We start from the raw sequence: 7,488 nt of genomic DNA on the forward strand, positions 1-7,488 counted from the left end.
ATTTTTGCTCTTGATTCCCTTGCCTTTGGGGATGTATCAAGTAAGAAATTGCTGAGGTTGAGGTCAAGGAGGTTGTTTCGTGCTTTCTCCTCTAGGGTTTTGATGGTTTCCTGTCTCACATTCAGGTCCTTATTCCATTTTGAGTTTATTTTTGTGCATGGTGTGAGAAAATGATCTAGTTTCATTCTTCTGCATGTTGCTGTCCAGCTCTCCGAGAACCATCTGTTAAAGAGGCTGTCTTTTTTCCATTGGTTACTCTTTCCCTCTTTGTCAAAGATTAGTTGGCTATACATTTGTGGGTCCAATTCTGAATTCTCTATTCTATTCCATTGGTCTATGTGTCTGTTTTTGTGCCAATATCATACTGTCTTGATGATTACAGCACTGTAGTATAGGTTAAACTCTGGGGTTGTGATACCTTCCATTTTGGTTTTCTTCTTTAATATTACTGTGGCTATTTGGGGGGCTTTTGCGGTTCCATACAAATTTTAGGTTAGTTTTTTCTAGCTTGAGAAGAATGGTGGTGCAATTTTACTGGCATTGCGTTGAACGTTCAGATTGCTTTCAGTAGTAATGACATTTTAACAATATTTATTCTTCCAATCCATGAGCATGGAATATTTTTCCATTTCTTTGTGTCTTCTTCAATTCCTTCATAAGTTTTCTATAGTTTTCATCATACAGATCTCCTATATCTTTGGTTAGGTTTATTTCTAGGTATTTTATGGTTTTTTGTGCAATTGTGAATGGGATCAGTTTCTTGATTTTTCTTTCTGTTGCTTCATTGTTGATGGATAAAAATGCAACCGATTTCTGTGCATTGATTTTGTACTCTGCAACTTTGCTGAATACATGGATCAGTTCTAGTAGGCTTCTGGTGGAGTCTGTCGGGTTTTCTATTTAGAGGATCACGTCTTCTGCGAAAAGTGAAAGTTTGACTTCTTTGCCAATTCTGATGCCTTTTATCTCCTTTTGTTGTCTGATGGCTGATGCTAGGACTTCCAGCACTATGTTAAAAACAGTGGTGAGAGTGGACATCCCTGTCGTGTTCCTGATTTCAGGGGGAAAGCTCTCAGTTTTTCCCCATTGAAGATGATGTTAGCTGAGGGCTTCTCGTAGATGACTTTTATGATGTTTAAGTAAGTTCTTTCTATCCCTACTTTCTCGAGGGTCTTTATTAAGAAGGGATACGGTATTTTGTCAAATGCTTTTTCTGCATCTATGGACAGGATCATATGGTTTTTATCTTTTCTTTTGTTGATGTGATGTATCACATTGATTGATTTGCGATTATTGAACCAGCCCTGTAACCCAGGAATGAATCCCACTTGACCATGGTGGATAATTCTTTTTATGTGCTTTTGAATTCGATTTGCAAGTATGTTGTTGAGGATTTTTGCATCCGTATTCATCAAGGATATTGGCCTGTGGCTCTCTTTATTTGCTGGATCTCTGTCTGGCTTGGGAATCAAAGTGATGCTGGTTTTGTAAAATGAGTCGGGAAGTTTTCCTTTGATTTCTACATTTTGGAATAGCTTGAGAAGAATGGGTATTAACTCTGATTTAAATGTCTGGTAGAATTCACCAGGGAAGCCTACTGGTTCTTATTTGTTGGGAGGTTTTTGATAACTGATCCAATTTCTTCACTAGTTATGGGTCTGTTCAGATTTTCTATCTCTTCCCATGTGAATTTTGGTAGCGTGTGTGTGTTTAAGAATTGTCCATTACTTCTTGGTTGTCCAGTTGGTTGGCATATAATTTTTCATAGTATCCCATGATAAATGCTAGTATTTCTGAGGGATTGGTGGTAATAAGTCCATTTTCATTCATGATTTTTGTCTATTTGGGTCCCTTCTCTTTCCTTTTGAGAAGCCTGGCTAGAGGTTTATCAATTTTGTTTATTTTTAAAATACCAACTCTTGGTTTCATTGGTCTGTTCAACTGTTTTTTTGGACTCTCTATTGTTTATTGCTGCACTGATTTTTATTATTTATCTTCTCATACTTGGTTTTGGGTGCTCTTGTTGCTCTCCTTGTAGTTCCTTTAGGTGTGCTGTTAGATTTTGTACTTGAGCTTTTTCTAATTTCTTGAAATAGGCCTGGAGAGCAATATGCTTTCCTGTTAGGACTGCCTTTGCCACATCCCATAGAGTTTCGATTGTTGTATTGTCATTTTCATTTGTTTCCATATATTTTTTAATTTCTTCTCTAATAGCTGATTGGCCCATTCATTCTTTAGTAGGGTGTTCTTTAACCTCCATGTTTTTGGAGGTTTTCCAGGCTTCTTCCTGTGATTGATTTCAAGTTTCATAGCATTATGATCTGAAAGTGTGCATGGAATGATCTCAATTCTTTTCTATTTATTGAGGGCTGCTATGTGACAGTATGTGATCTATCTTGGAGAATGTGCCATGCGCACTTGAGAAGAAAGTGAATTCCGTGGCCTCACGATGTAGAGTTGTGTATGTGTGTATATATACACATATCTGTCAAATCCATCTGGTCCAATGTGTCATTCAAGTCCATTGTTTCTTTAGTGGTTTTCTGTCTAGTTGACCTATCCATTGCTGTAAGTGGAGTCTTAAAGTCCCCTGCTATCAGCACATTCTTATCCATAAGATCGTTTCTGTTTGTGATTAATTCCTTTATGTATTCCTTTATGCTCCCATATTCAGTGCATAGACATTTATAATTGTTAGCTCTTCCTGATCGATAGACCCTGTAATTATTATATAATGCCCTTCTTCATCCCTTGTTACTGCCTTTACTTTAAAGTCCAGTTTGTCTGATATAAGTATAGCTACTCCAGCTTTCTTTTGATTTCCAGTGGCATGATAGATATTTCTCCATCCCCTTACTTTCAATCTGAACGTGTCCTCAGGTCTAAAATGAGTCTTGTAGAAAACAAATAGATGGATTCTTTTTTTTATCCATTCTGCTGTCCTATGTCTTTTGATTGGGGCCTTTAGTCCGTTTACATTCTGTGTTATTATTGAAAAATATGGTTAGAGTCATTATGTTCTCTGTAGGATTCATACTTGTGGTGGTGTCTCTATTATCTTGCATTTCTTGCAACATTTCCCTCCTAGAGTTCCCCTTAGAATTTCTTGTAGGGCTGGTTTAGTGGTGATGAATTCTTTCAATTTTTGTTTATTTGGGAAGACTTTTATCTCTCCTTCTATTCTTAATGACAGGCTTCCTGGATAGAGGATTCTTGGCTGCATATTTTTTTCTGTTCATCACATCGAAGGTTTCCTGCCATTTCTTTCTGGCCTACCAAGTTTCAGTAGATAGGTCTGTCACCTCTCTGATAGGTTTCCCTTGGTATGTTAGGGCCCTTTTATCCCTAGCTGCTTTCAGAATTCTCTCCTCATCCTTATATTTTTACCCGTTTCACTATGATATGTCGTGCAGAAGTTCGATTCAAGTTACGTATGAAGGGATTTCTCTGTGCCTCTTGGATTTCAATGTCTGTTTTCTTCCCCAGATTGGGGAGGTTCTCTGCTGTAATTTGTTCAAGGACTTCTTCAGCGCCTTTCCCTCTCTCTTCCTCTTCTGGAATTCCTATGATATGGATATTGTTCCATTTGGTTGTGTCACTCAGATCTGGAACTCTCCTTTTGTGTTCCTGGATCAACTTATCTCTCTTTTTCTCAGCTTCCTCTTTTTCTATAATTGTGTCTTCTCATTTACCTATTCTCCTCTCTGCCTCTTCAATCTGTGCATTGGACACCTCCATGTTATTATGCATCTCATTTATAGCATTCTTTAACTCATCACAGCTATTCTTAAGCTCCATAGTCTTTGTAGCAATCGTTTCTCTGATGTCTTCCATGCCTTTTTCAAGACCAGCGATTAATTTTATGACCATTGTTCTAATTTCTTGTTCAGTTATGTTGCTTATATCTGTTTTGAACATTTCTTTAGCTGTCACTTCTTCCTGGAATTTATTTGGAGTAGAGTTCTTCTGTTTCCTCATTTTGGTTAGCTTTCTGTCACTTGTTAGTTTTAAAAGCTTGGTATACACTTTGCACTGCGAGTACTGCTGTACTAAAGAAGGCTCTTTGACTGTCTAGGGCCTGTCCATTCAGGAAGTGTTCCTAGAATGGTGTATTTTGGTCTCTCTTATTTAGTCCTTGGTTATTTTATTTCCCTACTTGTAGTGGTATTTGGGACTCTCCACCCTGTGTACTTTGGCTTGTTTCTTGAGGTAGCCCTGGTAATGAAAACAGACAGACAAACACACAGGGAAGAAAGGCACACAAGTGCACAGAGAAATCCAACAAACATGCAAACCAAAAGGGAAAAAGAAAAAGAAAAAGAAAAGGAGGAAACAAAAATGAAAAAAACCCAAAAGACAAAGGACAGTCTAAAAGCATAAAACCCGAATTCCCAGCTACAAATAAAGAACAATGTTTATGCAGTGCTGATGGAAGAGCTTATATAAGGAGAGAAATGACAGAGCAGGGAGGAAGTGAAATTGGACAGTAACCAGGCAGAGAGATTTAGAGGCTTATTTCAGACAGAGAAAGAGGAGAATATGGTAAGAGGTTAGGAGAAAGAAACAGAGATAATGTTACTCAGAGAAACTATATAGTCTGATTTTTGCAGAGAGAGAGAGAGAAAGGTAATGGTGGAGGTATTGAATATACATCTAGAGAATGGATTAAATGCGACTGTTTAAACAAACCAGTGACCACAGTGCCCAGTCCAGCAGAGGGGAAGGGTACAAATGAGACAATGGAAAATATACCTGAATTGACAAAAAAAAAAAAAAGTAGCTCTCTAGCAGGGATGGATGTGGTTTGGTGTAGACAGGTCTCAGCCTCCACTGCAGGTCCTGCCTTGGTGGTTGTGGGAGAAAAATAGCGGCACCCCAGTCCCTTCTGGAACCCAGCATTGCAAATCACTCCTTTGGGTCTGATCTCTTTGTTTATCGGCCGCAGCCAAGGTGTGCCGTGTTAGATGTCCCAAGCCACGTCTCGTTTCCAGATCTTAGTCCGTGCACTACCAATCGAAATGTAAACCCACAGGCTGAGTCCTTCCAAGCAGTTTTAGCCTGAGAAGCCGTGGACCAGTTTCAGGCCACACTGCTTCCCCACTGGGAATACACCTGGATGAGTGGTGCACCTGGTGGCATGGTTTTGGTTCCCCACTGAGGATGGAGCCAGGGAAGCAGCACAGCGGAGCCCTCTCAGGCAGTGTCGCTTCACCTCTGGATTGAGTTGGAAAGCGGAGGGGCAGTTTCTCCTGGCACCGACTGGGACCGGGGGTCCAGCTCAGAGCCAGCTCCACAGCTGGGAACCAGGTCACTCTCTGTCCCGAGCCTAGGTTTTTCTCTTCTCCAGGGACAGGGACCGTTCTTTGGGAAGTTTCAGCCGCTCTGTTTTTTCTCCTTCACTCACTGTGGCTCCCTGCAAAGGGGCCTCCCCCTGCCTCCGTGTCTCCGGGTCTAGACTATTTTTATCGTCCCCAGTTCACACTCACACATCTACAAGGTTGTTTACTCATCAGACTCTGTCTCCTTTTCCCTTTCTTTCCAAACTCCTGCAATTCTCTAAGGGTTCCTATGGCTTCAGGCCTTATCCATTTGAGAAATAGGGGTTAGCGAAATGTAGGGAGCTCCCTACTTCTCCAGCATCTCGCTCCCTCCCCCCAGGTTCAGGATACTTTTAATGCTTGAGAAAAGGCCTGCTTTTCCATAGTGTCTATGACAATTTACACCTCCACTGTCAATATAGGAGAGAAAGAATTGTTTTGTGTCGTCACAACAATTTGTATTTTTAGTCTTCTAAATTTCACAGTTCAAGTTACTGTGTAGTGGCATCTCATTACAGTTTTGATCTACATATCCTGATGTGGAATGGTAGTGAGCAACTTTTCAAATGTTTGCTATTTGAATATCATCTTCTGTGTAATGTCCTTTCAAGCATTTTGCTAAGAAGACTCAATTTTCCACTGTGTCCTCTTTAGTCCAATTTAGCTATTGCTTTGCCAGAATAATTCTCTTAAAAACTTCATGCATTACTTAGGAATAATTTTTATGTATACTTCATGCTCTAAAAGCCACATCTATAATTCTGTCTGAGACCTATTTCTCTTCTTTAAGTGTACGTGGCTAATGTGGACAAAACCTGTAGGATTCTTGGAATTCTTATTTTCCACCCAAGATTCTACTAGACACATCCCTAGCATTTCAGAAGACTTAACAAAGGGGCTTGTGGCCACATCATTGATTTATTCTTATTCTGAAGCTTTTTCTTACATGGATTTTTTTTCCATTTGTTGACTGTCATAGGCCTTCTATATTTTCTCTAAAGTCATTCAAAAACTTATCCTAAGTATTTCTTCTTCGGGGCTCTATGTATTCCTATACTTTGTCACATACAGGTTGAAATAATCATCTCGTGCTGTCATCATTCTGCCTAGAATACTCTTCAGCCATATCTTTAAGGAAATTTATACATTTTCTATATTCCGTGTTTATTCTGAAGACAGTGTCAGCAAACATGTCACTATGATTGAAATCTAATATGAATTTCCTCACTACTCCTCCAGCCCCTCTAATCATCTCCTTGCTAACATTCCAGACTCTGCCTTTGTCGGTCCCAAACCATGGTCTGCACCATGTTTTTCGTTTCTTGCTATAGCTGAACCCCTCTACTGATACATATCTCTATTGGTTATAACTGCATAAAGACCACCCTACAACCTAGTGGTTTAAAACAATGATAATTTGTTCTTTATTTATGACTCTGAAATTCAGGCAGTGTTTCAGGAATGATAGCCAAGTTTTCATGTGTTATTGACTGAGTTGGTCAGCTTGGGGCACATGATCTAAGATGGCTTCATTCATGTCTCATACAGCAGCAGGTGTATGGCTGGACCTCTTATTCTATGTTCTCTTTCATTCTTCAGGACTTCTATTTTCATGTGGCCTCATATTTTACTTATTTAAAACTTTTTATTTAAATTCCAGTTAACATACAGTTACTATTAGTTTCAGGTGTACAATATGATGATTCAGCATTTGCAAACATCTCCTGGTTCTCATCACAGCAATGCATTCATTAATCCCCAACACCTATTTAACCCACACCCACCCCCATTGTTGTGAACATCAATTTGTTCTCTATACTTAAGAATCTGTTTCTTGTTTTACCTCTCTCTCTCTCTCTCTTTTTCTCATTTGCTTATTTGTATTACTTGTTAAATTACACATATGAGTGAAATCATGTGATATTTGTCTTTCTCTAACTTATTTCACTTAGCATAATACTGTCCATAATCCATCTCCGTTGTTGCAAAGGGCAAGATTTAATTGTTTTTGATGGCTGAGTAATATTCTATCGTATATATGTATATACCGCATCTTCTTTATCCATTCATCAGTTGATAGACACTTGAGCTGTTTCCATATCTTGGCTATTGTAGATAATGCTGCTATAAACATTGGGGTACGTTTATCTCTTTGTATTAGTATTTTGTA

Source organism: Hyaena hyaena, unplaced genomic scaffold, assembly GCF_003009895.1.
Source record: "Hyaena hyaena isolate Hyena2069 unplaced genomic scaffold, ASM300989v1 scaffold_1042, whole genome shotgun sequence".
In the NCBI taxonomy this organism is placed as follows: Eukaryota; Metazoa; Chordata; class Mammalia; order Carnivora; family Hyaenidae; genus Hyaena; species Hyaena hyaena.